This window comes from Vombatus ursinus, unplaced genomic scaffold (assembly GCF_900497805.2).
Source record: "Vombatus ursinus unplaced genomic scaffold, bare-nosed wombat genome assembly UNPS02014821.1, whole genome shotgun sequence".
Lineage (NCBI taxonomy): Eukaryota > Metazoa > Chordata > Mammalia > Diprotodontia > Vombatidae > Vombatus > Vombatus ursinus.
Window position 1 is genome coordinate 42,686,484 of NW_020954599.1, and position 16,278 is coordinate 42,702,761.

The following is a 16,278-nucleotide window of genomic DNA, read 5'->3' on the forward strand; positions in this document are numbered from 1 at the left end:
AGGAAGTATTTTCTTCAGTAAGCTTTTGGACTTCCTTTTCCATTTGTCCAATTTTGCTTTTTAAGGCATTCTTCTCTTCATTGGCTTTTTGGACCTCTTTTGCCATTTGGGTTAGACAATTTTTTAAGGTGTTATTTTCTTCAGTATTTTTTTGGGTCTCCTTTAGCAAGCTGTTGACTTATTTTCCATAGTTTTCTTGCATCACTCTCAGTTTTTTCCCTACTTCTCTTACTTGCTTCTCAAAATCCTTTTTGAGCTCTTTCATGGCCTAGGACCAATTCATATTTTTCTTGGAGGCTTTGGATATAGGAGCTTTGACTTTGTTGTCTTCTTCTGGTTGTATGTTTTGATCTTCTTTGTCATGAAAGTAAGATTCTATGGTCTTACTCTTTTTGCACTGCTTGCTCATGATTCCAGCCAATTACTTGAGTTATAATCTCTTTGTTAAGGTAGGGGTCTGCTTCCAGTGTGGAGAATGTACTGTCCCAAGCTTTGGGGGTTTTGTGCAGCTGTTTTCAAAGATACTTCCAAGGACCTGTAAATTTTCAGGTCTTTCAAGGTGGTATGATAAGGAGTGAGGTGTTTACTCCTTTCCTGGCCTGTGCTCTGTTCTATGAGTGACCACAAGCATTCTTTTCTGTCTTGGAACTGTGAGGAGTCACTACAAGCTTTACCATGCCAATGCTCCTCCTAACCCTAAGACCACCACCCAGAACTGTGACCCAGGTATAAGCATGGGCAAAGCAAGAGAATCCTGCACTAGCAGAGAGATCCCTGCAATCCCCCTCTCATCAGCTACTTGATTCCTGATTCCTGATTCCCTCTCAGTCAGTGGGTTGGAAGCTCTGGAGGTAGCCGATGCCCATGGGCCACGCTCAGGGACTGGAGGTGGGACCCCACACTTCTCTCTCACTGCAAACATGGACTTTTCCTATTGATCTTCTAAGTTGTCTTTGGAGTTCATGGGTTGAGAAGTCTAGAACCCACCACAGCTGCCTGTGATTCAGTTCTCTGAGGCCTGCCCTCCCATGCCAAACTAGGTTCCTCTCCCAGTCTGGCTTTTCTGATCAACTTTCCAGGTTGTCTTGGACTAGAAATTTGTTTCACTCTGTCTTTTTGTGGGTTCTGCTGATTTAGAATTTGTTTAGAGCCATTTTTTACAGGTGTATGGAAGGGTTTGAGGGAGAGCTCAAGAAAGTCACTACTTTTACTCTGCCATCTTGGCTCCGCCCTCCCTCAGATCCTTTAATGTAGAATCTACTAAGTGCAGAGCAATCCTAACTGTGGCTACATGATATTTAAATTGTATCTTTCTGGCTACTTGCAGTATTTTTTCCTTGACCTGATAATTCTGGAATTTTGCTACAATATTCCTTGGAGTTTTCATTTTGGGATCTCTCTCAACAGTGACCTGTAGATTCTTTCGATGATTATTTTACCCTTTGGTTCTAGGACCCCAGGGCAGTTTTCCTCAATAATTTCCTGAAAGGTGCTATCCAGGCTTTGTTTTTCATCATGGTTTTCAGGTAAACCAATAATTTTTAAATTATTTCTTCTTCATCATTTTCCAGGTCCATTGTTATTCCAATGAGACATTTTACATTTTCTTCTATTTTTTTTAATCTTTTGGTTTTATTTGACTGATTCTTCTCTAGGTAAGGTGCTATATCCACTGCACCACCTAGCTGCCTCTTGACTGATTCTTAATGTCTCATAGAGTCATTAATTTCCACTTGTACATTTCTAATTTTTAAGGAATTATTTTCTTCAGTTAGCTTTTATACCTCCTTTTTCATTTAACCAATCCTACTTTTAAAGGAGTTATTTTCTTTTTTTCTTTTTTTTTAATGAGGCAATTGGGGTTAAGTGACTTGCCCAAGGTCACACAGCTAGTATGTGTCAAGTGTTTGGTCTGAGGCTGGGTGTGAACTCAGGTCCTCCTGACTTCAGGGCCTGTGTTCTATCCACTGTGCCACCTAGCTATCCCCAAGGAGTTGTTTTCTTCAGTGGATTTTTTTTTCCATTTTGCCAATTCTATTTTTTAAAGAGTTCTTTTCTTTATTCAATTTTTTTGCTTCCTTTTCCAAACAGTTGACTATTTTTTTCATAATTCTCCTTCATAACTCTCATTTATTTTCCCAATTTTTCTTCTACCTCTCTTACTTGATTTTTAAGATCCTTTATGAGCTCTTAAAAGAGATCTTTTTGGGCTTGTGACCAATTCATGTTTCCCTTTGAGGCTTCACATGTAGGCATTTTGACATTGTTGTCTTCTTCTTCTGAGTTTGTTTTGATTTTCCCAGTCACCATAGTAGCTTTCTATCATCAGGGATCTCTTCCATTTCTTACTCATTTTTCATCCTATTTCATGACTTTTAAAGTTGAGCTCTGCTCCTGAGACACAGAGGGCACTATCCCAAGCTTCTTATGTTGAGAGCTAGGGTCTTGGTCACTGGTTTTCCATGCCAGGTCCTCTGGTGTTTGCAACTTGCTCAGTGTGCTGGAGGTGGCCTAGCCTAGTTGTGCCTGTTGTGCTAGGGTTCCTGGACTCACAATTTGCCTTCTGTGCTGAGGCTGGAGGCCTCACTGTTGGCCCATTGAGCCAGGACTAAGGGGCCTTGGTTGCTAATTTGTGCTGTGGCTGAGAGCTTCCTGCTGGCTTGCCTGAATAGCACCTTCTCTTGGTGGTGTTCTTCATTTACTCATGTGAAAAAAACATTTTCTTGGGGCAGCTAGGTAGCACAGTGGATAGAGCTCTAGCCTTGGGGTCAGATGGACCTGAGTTCAAATCTGGCCTCAGACACTTGACACTTATTAGCTGTGTGACCCTCAGCAACTCAATAAATCCCAATTGCCTCACCAAAACCCCCCCCAAAAAAAGACCTTTCCTGAAGTCCTTCTATGTTATCTCAAGCTGGAAAATTGTTTTACTCCATCTTTTTGTGGGTTCTCTGACTCTAGAATCCATTTAGAGACTTGATTTAACATTACTTCTGAGAGAAACTTGGGAGAATTATCTGGTAATTTTCTGGCTTCTCTCCACCATCTTGACTCTGCCCCACCAATGATAACATTTATGATTTCATTATAGTTATATTTGTCTTATTCTACCTTCTTGATTATAAAGTCCTGAATCCAATGATAATGCTATTTTCACATTCATATTCCCTCTTTTTTCTCACACATATAGCAAATTCCTTTTTTTTTTGTTTTGTTTTGTTTGAATTGATTCTTTGTTCATTTAAAGGTACAACATATTTCGGAGCATATAAATATCATATAAAGTAAATTGTAACATTAATTCTTTAAAGTAATGAACCAGAAACTAATGTTTTACATTGCTACAAAGTGCCTAACTTGCATTCATCCTGAAAATAGGATTTAGTAATCTGTATCCAAAAAAAGTCCAACCATATATCTATATTTGTAAGTAATTTCAACTAATAATTATCAAACAGTACATTATGAGAGACTATTAAAACTTTGGAAGCATGGGCATATATTTTCAATAAGTTGTGGTTTCAGTGCATGTCATGAAAAAAACTTGAATGCTATTTTAGCTCCTTTAAATAAAGGGATAATTAATGTTAAGTCTGGTAACGAAGAATGACAGACCTATCTGTGACAAAAAAAAGTGCAAGAATTAACTTTCCTATATGGAATTCCTGTTTTGCTTCTGAAAAAATTGTCTAAAACTCAGCAGATATCTCAATTTTCCTTTGCATTAATTTATGATGTGTCTAATGGCTCCAAATCTCTGTTTTTTTTTTTTTTTGACATAAAATAACTAAATGAACATATTCCATTTGCAGAGATTTTGGTAAGATTTACCTTGATGTTTCAATATAGAAAAATTCTAAGTGACTTTCAAAGTGTTTCATATTTTAAAACCCAAAGAAAAACAAACCCACAATATAAATATCAATCTGACCCCTACCTACATATAAAAACTGTACAAGAGAGAAGCTAATAGATACCAAAGCAATTAATCTACGTTAATGATAACACAACTGGTTTCCTCCTTCCCCCATCCCCAATAATTATTAACCTTTTCGTGTCACTTTCAGGACAAATAATTAAAAGCTCAGGGATTCTAAAGAATAAGTCCCAGTTATTATTTTTAGTTCAATGTCCTGTAGTTGCTGCTCGAAAAAAAATAACCTTACACAAGCACAATTAAATAGGGAAAAGAAAAACAAACCCCCCACGTGTCAGTCATTCCTTTTCTGTAGTAGAAGTACATAATGAATCCCTCTGACATTGTTCATGGAAGCTCATTCCACATTCAGGAGAGAATCAGAGGAGTAATGTTCTCTATGGAGCTATGAATCCATAATAGCAATTTATGAAGAAATTGGTGTCCATTTTAACATTCAGAAAATATGGAGCTTGGAAACCTTCCTTAATTTAATATTGAAGGTAGATTTCATTATTTTTTTCTTTTCTGTTATTGATATCTTGTTTTTTTCTCCCTCCATCACCAACATTTCCTAGTATCTCCTCCATTCCCTATTCAAATAATAAAGTATAAAAAAGAAAGAGAAAAAAATAACAGTTTAGTAAAACTGTTGTTGTTTGTCTTCCCTTTTAGAAGAGGACCAGTGACCTCACAGGTGATGTTTTGACTTGCCATGGATTGGATTTAAGTGAGGCAGCACTGGGCAAAGTTGTTAGACTCACTTTTTCTTCCAGAGTTGTTGAAGACAAAAGGCAGGACAAAAGTCCAGACAACTAGGAATAAGCAGTGCCACACCCCAGTAAAACTATCTGACCAGACTGGCTAAATCAGGTTGAGAGTAGTCCACTGAAAAAAATGTTTTTTTTCATATATTATATTAATAACCAGTTTTATATATGGGACCCACTTCCCCTCATTGAAAGACCTGCCTCTCAAGAATATTTCTGATCTTGCCCAAAGACATCACCCCACACAGGTCATCTAATTTAGGTGAGTTCCAGCCCATTTTGTTCTACTCAGGTAGGACTGGGGTGGAGAATAGATACTTGAATAGGTTGCCTAAGGCAGGAATGGTCTGGATTGAGAAGTCTCTTTGTCCAAGAATTACATGATCAGAGTCATATTTCCCAGCCCTTTGTTAGAATAAGCCCACCTCTCATTATAATATTTATTCTTTCATTAATTGTTAACCAATCAGAAGTGATTTCCACCCATCAGGGCCAACGCCTTTCCCAAAGGTATTTAAACCTTCAAGGGGTCTATATGAGGGGGCTTTGGTAACAAGAGAAACCACAGATATCAATTTATTGATTATTTGCTAGTCATAACTAACTAATTGATTATTAATTACCAAGAAACTGTCTCCTAGACTTTTCATTTGTCTCACCACAGGCCTCAAACCCATCAATGAGGTAGGAGGCATCTACTCTAAGCATGTAAAGATTTCCTGTGGTGGAATGGGCTGATAAGAACAATTTGTTATAACAGCCATGAAGACATGAAGACAGCTGAAGCAGGCAATGTGGACCACTTAGAGCTTGGTCAGACAATGAAGTAAAGCTAATCAACATACCAAACAAGTACAATATTATATTCAGTGTCGCATACCCACTGTCCCCCACCTTTGAAAAGAAGAGAGGGAGATTCCTTTTCATAACTCTTCTTCAAGTCTAAATTTGGTCATTACAATTAAACACTGTTCAAGTTCTTTTTTTTTTCGTGGTGGGTTTTTTGTTAGTTTTTGTTGTTTTCATTCTTTCCATTTACATTGTTGTAGACATTAAGCATATTGTTTTCCTGGCTAAGGGAATCTTATTAAAGATTTTTTTTTCATTTAAACATCATGATATAACAAAATGCAGAATTTAAATAAGTACCTTAATAGTTTATTCTCCTCCCTTCTCCCCACCAAAAATATTTTTTTTTGCTCTGCATAGAAAAAAAAGACTATTTCCTGTTTTCACTCAAGTCAAAGGAAGAAAATATTAGCTTGAATTCATAGAGAATACTTTGTATTTTCTATCTGCAAAATACCAAGTAATTCATCTAAAAAACTTTTCATTTTTTAGTGGTCAGAGAGTCATATAACTTTAGACCTCACTGAGTTATTATGGTGAAAAATGGAAGGAAACTACCAGGTATACAGTAATTTTCTACATGTATTTTGCCTTTGAAACATAGTGAAACTGTAGAGAGGTATGTAATTAGAGCAAAAAACACTCCAGATGACTTAGTGTTTATACATTGACCTTTGGGCCTAAAAGAAATGTAGAAATGAAGACTTATAGATTGTCACAAATGAAAGACTGGCCAGTGGGAAGTAGCATGTGAAAGCAAATAAATTCACTGCTGTTAGACTTACTCTCCTCTCTGCCTTACTCCAATGGGAGCTTTTGAAGTTTTGTCTGCTGTGTTAGAAAATATGAGGACCATATCAGTTATTCACATTTTTAGATTTGTAATAATAGGAGCCAAAATGGTGGTGTAAAGGCAGAGACTCACCTTTCTTCCCCAAACTCCTCTAAATACCTTTCAATAATGACTCTAAACAAATAATATAGTAGCATAATCCACAAAAAGAAAGAGTGAAAAATTTCTAGACCAAGACCACTTAGAAGTTTTGCAGGAAAGGTCTGTTATACCAGGGAAAGAGAGGAAGGTAATACAGCACAAGCCTTGCCAGCACAGATCAGACCAAGCCCCAGCAAACAAGAAGCAGGCCTTAGGGTAACTGAATCAGTGGCAACAGTGGCAGTTTTCAGACCTCTCAGCCCACAGACAGTAAGGAGATCAGACAACAGGTTGGAAGGAGAATTAAAGGGGTCTCTTTGCTGGCACCAGAGGGAGGTCTCTGTTGCATTGCCTAACTTGGATCAGGGTAGCAGTCCTGCATCTTAGCCACAGTGTGAGGAGGAGCACTAACACAGCAGAACTTATGGTCCACAGGGGAGCAGGGACTCTGGTCACAGTTCCAAAGTTGAAAAGAATGCGGGTGGTTGCTCACAAACCAGTACACAATGCAGGAGAGTAGGAAACACACCTCTTCCTAGATCATACTGCCTTGAAAGATCCCCAGAATTGCCTCTGAAAATAGCTGCACAAAACAAACAAACAAAAAAAATCCTAAAGCCTGGGACGGTGCCCCCTCCACTTGGAAAGCAAAGCCCCACTTTAGCATAGAGTTAAAAGTCAAGAAATAGGCTGGAAAATGAGCAAAAAAACAGAAAAAATTTCTGTGCATAGAAAGTTACTATGGTGACAAGGACGATCAAAACACACTCAGAAGAAAATAAAGTCAAAATTCCTACATCCAAAGCTTCAAAGAAAAATATAAACTGGTCTCAAATTGTGGAAGAGCTCAAAAAGGATTTTTAAAATCATGTAAGAGAGGTAGAGGGAAAATTGGGAAGAGAAATGAGAGTGGTACAAGAAAATCATGAAAAAAGAATCACCAATTTCATAAAGCAGACACAAAAAATACTGAAGAAAATAACACCTTAAGGAATGGGCTAGACCAAATGGTAAAGAGGCACAGAAATCCAATGAAGAGAAGAATGCCTTGAAAAACAGAATTGGCCAAACAGAAAAAAAATAAAAAGACATACAAAAATTCACTGAAGAAAAGAACTCCTTGAAAAGTAGAATTGGCCAAATGGAAAAGGAGCTACAAAAGCCCACTGAAGAAAACATTTCCTTAAAAGTTAGAATGGGACAAGTTGAAGCTAATCACTTCATGAGCTATCAAGAAACAATCAACCAAAATCAAAAGAATGAAAAAATAGAAGAAAGTGTAAACTTTCTCATTGGAAAAACAACTGACTTGGAAAATAGATCCAGAAGAGATAATTTAAGAATTATTGAACTACCTGATATCATGATCAAAAATAGAAGCCTAAACATCATCTTTCAGGAAATTATCAAGAAAAACTGCCCTGATATTCTAGAACCAGAGGGTAAAATAGAAATTGAAAGAATCCACTGATCACCCCCTGAAAGAGATCCCAAATGAAAACTCTCAAGATATATTATAGCCAAATTCCAGACCTTCCAGATCAAGGAGAAATTACTGCAAGCAGCCAGAAAGAAACAATTCAAGTATGGTGGAGCCACAGTTAGGATTACACGAGACTTAGCAGGTTCTACATTAAAGGAGAAGAGGGCTTGTAATATGATATTCCAGAGGGCAGAAGAGCTAGGATTACAACCAAGAATCATTTATCCAGGAAAACTAAGTATGAAATTACAAAGGAAAAATGAACAGTCAATGAAATAGAGGACTTTCAAGCATTCCTGATAAAAAGAACAGAACTGAATAAAAAAGTATCAAAAGAAGTATCAAAATGTAAACAGGAGAGAGAAATCATAAGGGATTCAATAAGGTTAAACTGTTCATATTCCTTCATAGGAAAATTATATTTATAACTCTGAAAAACTTTCTCTTTATTAGGGCTGTTAGAAGGAACATACAAAGACAGAAAGCAGTGGTGTGAGTTGAACATGATGGTATGATAATCTAAAAAAAAAATAAAATTAAGGGATGAGAAAGAAGAATGTACTGGGAGAAGGTGAAAGGGAGAGGTAGAATGGGATAAATTATCTGACATAAAAGAGATTTAGTGGATAGAAAAATGGAGGAAATGGGGAGGGGAGCACACAAACCTTACTCTCATCAGAATTGGCTCAAAGAGGGAATAATAGCCACACTCAGCTGGGTGTAGGAATCTACCTTAGCATACAAGAAAGTAGGAAGGGAAGGTGATAGGAAAAGGTGGAGGAGCTGATAGAAGTGAGGGCAATTTGTAGGAGGCAAACATCAGAAGTGAAACACTTGAGAATGGACAGTGTAAAAGGTTGGAGAGAATAGAACAAATAGGGGGAAAATAGGAAATTCGTAGCTGGTAATTATTATTGTAAAGGATATTTTTTTCAGTGAGTTTCTTTGATAAAGATTTCATTTCTCAAATATACATAAAATGGAGTCAAATTTATAGAAATAACAGCCATCCCTCAATTGATAAATGACCAAAAGATATGAACAGGCAGTTTTCAAAGTAATCAAAGCTATCTGTAGTCATATGAAAAAAAATGCTCTAAATCAATATTGAAGTGAGAAATGTAAATTAAGACAACTCTGAGTTACTACTGCCTCACACTTGTCAGATTGGCTAATATGACAGACAAGGAAAATGGCAAATGTTGGAGGGGATGTCAGAAAATTAAAACACTAATGTACTATTGGTGAAATTGTGTACTGATTCAATCATTCTGGAGAATAATTTGGAACTATCCTAGGTTTGTTTTCCAAAGAGATTTAAAAAAAAACAACTGGAAAAGGACCGATTTGTACAAAAATATTTATAGTAACTCTTTTAAAGGTGCAAAGGATTGGAAATTGAGGGGATGCCCATCAATTGGGGAATGGATGAATACATTGTTGTATATGATTATGATGTAATACTTTTGTACTTTAAGAAATGATGAGCAGGATACTCTCAGAAAAAAAAAAAAAACATGAAAAGACTTACATGAACTAATGCAAAGTGAAATGAAGAGACCCAGGAGAATATTGTGCACAATAACAGCAATATTGTATGATATTCTATTGTGAATAACTTAACTATTCCCAGTAACATAGTGATCCAAGATGATCCTGTAGAACTTATGATGAAAGGTGCTTCCCATCTCCAGAGAAAGAACTGATAGAACCTGAATGCAGATCAAAAACACTTTTTCTTTACTTTTTAAAAATTTTTCTTGTTTTCTTGTTTTTTTTTAGTTTTCTTTCACAGAATGACTTATATGGAAATGTGTTTTGCATGACTACACATGTATAACCTATGTCAAATTGCTTGCCTTCTTAATGGAGGGGGCAGAAGAAAGAAGGGAGAGAATTTGGAACTAAACAGTTGGAAAGAAGTGTTAAAATTATTTTTGTATGCAATTGGGGAAAATATTAAGTAAGAAAAATAAAGTGGTAATCATAAAACATTAAAAAAATTAGATTTGCCATTTGCAAAAAAAAAAAAAATCCCCAGTGAGCCTTCATTATTTTTCATTCTCCAACCTCAATGAAAGCATAGTATGCTAAGTTTAGCAATGGAAAGAATCACAGATGCAATTTAGTCCAATCTCATTTTATAGACATGAAAACTGAGCTCCAGAGAAATTATGTTACTAATAAATAGTTGAGGCAGGATTTGAATCTATGTTTTCCTGGCTCCAAGTTCAGTTCTCTATCTATCAAACAATCTTGGATATAATTTTACTTTTTTAAAAATTTTGTTAATGTATCAGTGGCTCAGTATGACTGCATTGATTTTGTGGATATATCCTTTCATAATTTTCAAGATAACATAATTCTTATTTATATATACAGTGTTGCAAAGGTTCACATTACACATGACTACAGGAAATGAAGCAATAAACCAGTTGAAAAAAGGCATCAGTGTATTTAGTTGAACTTCCTCTGGAGTTTCAACTTGTTGTCAATAACATGCTGTTAAAGGAAATCAATTGATTAGCTCTTGTTAAGACAGTCAATTTAATCTAGCTGCTTTTTTCTCACTGCAGTTCATTGCTTTTGAGTAGTTGCTAGGTGAGAATCCAATTCTTTCCCATTCCATTATCTACCTTTCACTTTTTGTGTCCTTCATATTTCCTCTGAGTGTTTGAGAAACTTACCTGCTACTCAGACAGATAACTTAAATGCTCATCCACTTAAATATGTGTGTAGTTATTATATGATACGATGGAGAATGTTCCAAAGATTATGTGCATTTACGCAAAAAGACTATTTCCAGACACTTTATTTATATATGTTGTCAATGAATCTAAGTTCCTTGAGGGCAGGGACTATTATTTTAATCTTCCTGACTCCTGGAAAAACACTTTTTATGTAGGTGGCATTAAATAAATATTTGCTGAATTGAATGGCATAAGACAGACCCTTAATTTCATCAGGGTGCTCCTTCATGTAAAGTTAAGAAATTGTTCTTTAGATTACATTAAGTCTAATCCTATTTCTCTGCAGGTTATATCTATAGATATTCTTTCTGTACTCTGGGCAAAGCAAGTCTAATCCCTCTTCCACATAACAGCCCTTCAAATAGGGAGATAGGACAGTATAGTAGCAAGGGTGGACATTTAGAGTCAGAATGTTTAGTTCACTTAAACAGTCAATAAACATTTGTTATGCACTTACTTACTATGTGTCAAAAATTGTACCTATGTGCGCTTAGGTAAGTCATTCTCTCTGGGACTCAGTTTCCTCATTTATAAAATAAGGGACTTGGTCTAGTTGAATTCTAAGGTTTCTGGCATATCTGATTCTATGATCTTATAAATCAAATAATTTTTGTAGAAGACATAGGCATAGGATCTTATATTCTCAACAACTTCTGGTCCATTGTGACCATTAAGATATTTGTATAAATCGTTTGCAAAAGTCTATCTATTCCCTTCTCATCTAGGATATGCTTGAAGCATGTATAGTCTGTTCTTTTAGATTTTATCCCCATATTTTATACCTATATAGGGCTGCCCAAAGATATGATTAAGGTTATGTCTACATAATTCCAAAACACACAGTCAAATCAGGCACTTTGGACAAAACAGTGAGCTGATCAACTGACTGTTACTTTTCAAAGGATAGCTTTGACTGTGGTAAGGAGACTATAGCTTAGAGGTCCTTAATAAATGTTGGTGGAATTGGATTGAAGGGGAAAGGAGATTTCTTAACTGTAGGCTCAGAACTGAGTCCCTTCTATGTTCTTTACTTTGTAATTAAAACCTGTTCTATTTTTAGTGCAATGTGCAGTATGGCAATTTTTCAGTCTGAGAGTACTGTCCTGCATTTCTTCAAAGCAAGCATTAGGTCCGAGATTGAAATCTTTTGATTGAATGTTTGTGTTAATTCTTTTATTGTACATGTGATTTTAAAAGAACATAGCCAAATCTAGGCCTGATTATAAATTGGGAAATTCCATGAAAACAACAGATTTAACTGAACCAAGTGAAATGCTCAGTTTGTATGGTGACAACTAGGACTGGCTATAATATCAATATGCTAAAGATTTTATAGTAAAAAAAATTAATCATTTAGAATGATTTTAATTGATATTTTCCAAAACTTATCATATACTTTATTTCTCCTGTTTATATTGGCTATTAGAATAAACTATATCATCCCCTTTTGTGATTTTCTAGTCTATGTCTGTCTCATAAGGAAATCCCTTCAGTTAGGAAGAAGCAGATTCTCCACCACCATGGAGGAGGGAACCCTAGGTACCTTCAGGATGGTAGAAATTTCTGAACTGAGTGGGTGAATTGCTACCAGTATACTCATAATGCACTCTAGCTTTTCTTCTGATCTCCAGTCTCACATCACTGCCTGCCAATTGCATTTCAAACCTGAATATCCCGAAGACATCTCAAACTCAGCATGTGCAGAACTGAACTCATTATATATCCCCCAAAGCCCATGTCTCTTCCAAACTGTCCTATTTCCATCAAAGGTACCATCATCTTTCCAGTATTTTATATGTTTATAACTTTTTTTTTTGTAATTTTGTAGCTTTGGTGTTATCCTTCACTCCTCATTCTCTCATACCCCACCTATCCAATTAGTTGCCAAATCACAACATTTCTACTTCACATCTGTCATATTCAACTCCTGCTCCCTACTTACAGAGCTACTGCCTTAGTCCATACTTACTTTTACCTCTCACCTATATTATTATAATAACATCCTAAATGGGCTCCCTGCCTCTTGCCTTTCCCTCTTGTTTTAAAATTGTATCTTGTTCTGGTCCTCTTGACTGCCCTCCCCCCCCCACTTCTTGTTAGTAAGTTTATAAGCAGCCAGTATAAAGTGGCAGTATCATGAAATAAGATTGCAAAGGGGAACCTGGAAGTCATGTATAAACTGTCCCAAAGGGTTCTAATATACAAAGTGCATCACACAATAACTAAAAATCACATCCTGGTAATAGGTACTGAATCAAGTGAAGCCATTTAGGCCCTGCTGTCAGGGCCTTTCGGCCCAATTACATATGAATCTTAAACAAGTTATGAACATTAGCAGTAAGACCATCAGATCACCAAATTGTGATGATAATTTTGAAATTATGTGGACAGATTAACTTTAAAGTTCTACTGGCAGCTTCAAGATGATTTCGATATATTTATGAACCAACCCCAAGGTGGTGCAGATAAAAGTTAGTCTCTTTCCCTCCCCCACAAAAGCCTATAAAATGAAACCTCAAACTCCTGCTCCCAACCCCAGCCCTCTTCTATCTCCACTGGGTCCATGCTGCCTAGTGCTCTCAATTTTAATTCATTTTGCATGAGAGATACTCTCTGCCTTCCCCTCCCCATCCTCTTCTTCATGCTGCCTTCCTTCCTTCACCATCATATCCCCTGTCCCAATGTCATCTGATTCTATGCCCCTTTCACTGATTGTCTTTGTACTTCCTGTGTGGTTTGTCTCCACACCCTCTGTGATTATTAAAGTGTGATTGCAGCTCCATTTCTCACTGCCATTGTGGTCTTTTCTGATGAGTACCCAAAGAACTGGGCATGTCTGCTCCCATTTCATAATTCACCTACTCTAATCTATCCATCATACAATTGACAGTGATCTTCCTTAACTAGAGATTGGACCATGTCACTCACTATATTCTAGTCAATGGCTCCCCCATTGTCCCTAAGATCAAATATAAATGCCTTTGTTTGCCATTTAATCCTCTTCACAATTTGTTGCTAAACTATCTTTCCAACTTCATTAGCAATTACACCCCTTCCTATACTCTGCAATCCAGCTTAAATCTTGGCTTTTTCTGTTATGGTATTCCATGTCCTATCTTTGAACTAAAAGCCTTGACACTAGCCATCCCCCATGCCTGGAATGCATTCCTACTCAACCCAACTTCATAAAATCCTTCTCAGTTTAAACACTGCCTTCTACATGGATCCTTCCTACTCCCTCAATGACAAATTCCCAATCTCCCTCCCTAACTACTTTGCATTTATTTATATTAATTCTCTTTATAATTATTCTATAAATACTCATATATGTGGTTGTCCAGTAGAATATAAGCTCTCTGAGGGCAGAGACTGTTTCACATTTGTCTTTGTATTCCCAAGGCCCATTACAGTATCTTGTACATAGTAGGTTTAATAAATGCTGTTAAGTAATGAGCAACCATAATTCTAGAGTACTGATGATGAAGAATGTTACTACTCACCTCCTGACAAGGAGGTGATAAATTCAATGCAAAATAAGACATACATTTTTGACATGACCAATGTGGGAATTTATTTTGCTTGATGATATATTTTTGTTATAAGGGTCTTGTCTTTTAAATTGAAAAGGGGGTTGGAGGGGAAGAAAATGAATGCCTATTAATTAAAAAAATTAAAAACAAATGTCTGTTGATTGATGGGGACTCCTCTCATAACTGATCTGCTTCAGAGTCTATTCAGTTTGTTTTTTGCATGGGGGGATATGAACAACTAAGCAGTGTTCTAGTGTTCTCTCTAAACAAGGAATCAGGAGGTTCTTCCAAGCCCCAGAAATAGGACAAATATTTTTCTGTTCATTTGGCGATATTGTCCTAATTACCTCCATTAGAATAGATGATGCTTCCTCAAGTAAGACTTATTTGAAATAATTCCTAGTTAAATAGAAGATAAATCACAAGGAGTCAAAATGTTCAAATGGGTCTTTTGAGCATGAAATGATATCTGTTCTGTCCACTGTTAAAATGTATCATAACCCAAAAGAATCAGAATCATCCTTATTGATGTAGGAAAACTGATTATCATTAGCTAGACAGAAAGTTTCCATTGTCAACTTCTCTTTGCTATATCTACAATAATATTTCAAACTGTTGAGCTGCCAATTAGTTATTAAGGAAAGATAAATGTCTTCAAATATCTCAGCCTAATGAGACAGTCTGTCTCAGGAAACTTTAACTTGTCACTAGAAAAGAAAATCCTATTGACAGCCATTTATTTAGACAAAAAAGGGCAGCAAATAATTGGGAGCTGGATGTTTCTTCTCTTTCAAAAATTCTTACCATGACACCAAAAGGAGCTCTTATAATGACTATAAGATATTAGGACTCAGATAGAGGTATAGTCTTCAATGTCTTCAGTAAATGAGAGTGACTTGAATAATTAGAGCACTGGGAAACTCTTTGGGATGGGCAGGTAAGAGACCTCTAATGGTCTTCTGAAATGTAGAACTAATGAGAAGGAAGAATGAATTGTCTCAATGGTGTTTTGTTATTTTTTAAAATATATTAACCCAACAGTTATATAGTGAGGGAAATGGGTTAGACAACCTCCAAGTTCCCATCAAGGTTTAAGTCTGTGATCTTACACTCTTATCAACAGGTTAAAATATAAGCTTCCCCTCTGCCTCCTTTCTCCACATTCCCTCTCCCCTTGACATACGTGAGTGCCTTCCATACTCATACAGAGAGAGAGAAGGGAACAGACTAAGCCTATCTAAGGGTGTTGTTTTTTTTGAGACCAGTTCTCCCTATTTCACCAAGATTTGAAAGTGGAGCAGCTACTCATTGGCCTGGTCCCACTACTGACCAGTGCAGGAGTTTTGACCTACTCTCTTTCCAGTCTGGCCTGATTCCCCTATCTTTGGGCAGCCTGGTAACCTCCTCCTTTCAGAGATTCACCATATTGTTGCTGAATTTAGAGCAGACAGCCAATCAGCCTATCCTACTGTAACTTAGAACTCCAGAGCACAAGAGACTCATCAGCCTCAGCCTGTCTGGTAGGATGGATTTCAGATCCATGTCACCATACCTCACTTTGTTTAGAATTTTAAGGGCAAAAATCCTTCGAAGTTTCTCTTATGAGAAGTGAATTACAGGAACTCGAGTTAAAGAGGTAACTCTACTTTGTCTATGACTGTAGTATTTGCTGCACATAATCACTGTTCTTGCTTAGTATCAGTGACTTGAAAACAGAAAAACCTTCTTAAAATTTAGAACTTTCCAAAAGACCATCTTGTGAGAGAGTGAATTCTCCATTACTGAAGGTCTTCAAGCAGAGGCTGGATGGTCATTTTTTGAGGGTGCTGAAATAGGCATTTCTGCCTAGGTGAAGACTGGATTAGATAATGTCTGAGATGCTCCAAGCCAGAGATTCTATCATTATTGACTCTTTTGGAAATGTAGAAAATTTCCCTTTCTTCCAATCAGATGTTGCCTTGAATAGTTATATTTGACTCTGGGAGGTATGTTTCTGTAGTGGGTACTACGCGTCCAGCCCCATACAGATATTATCTTATATGATCC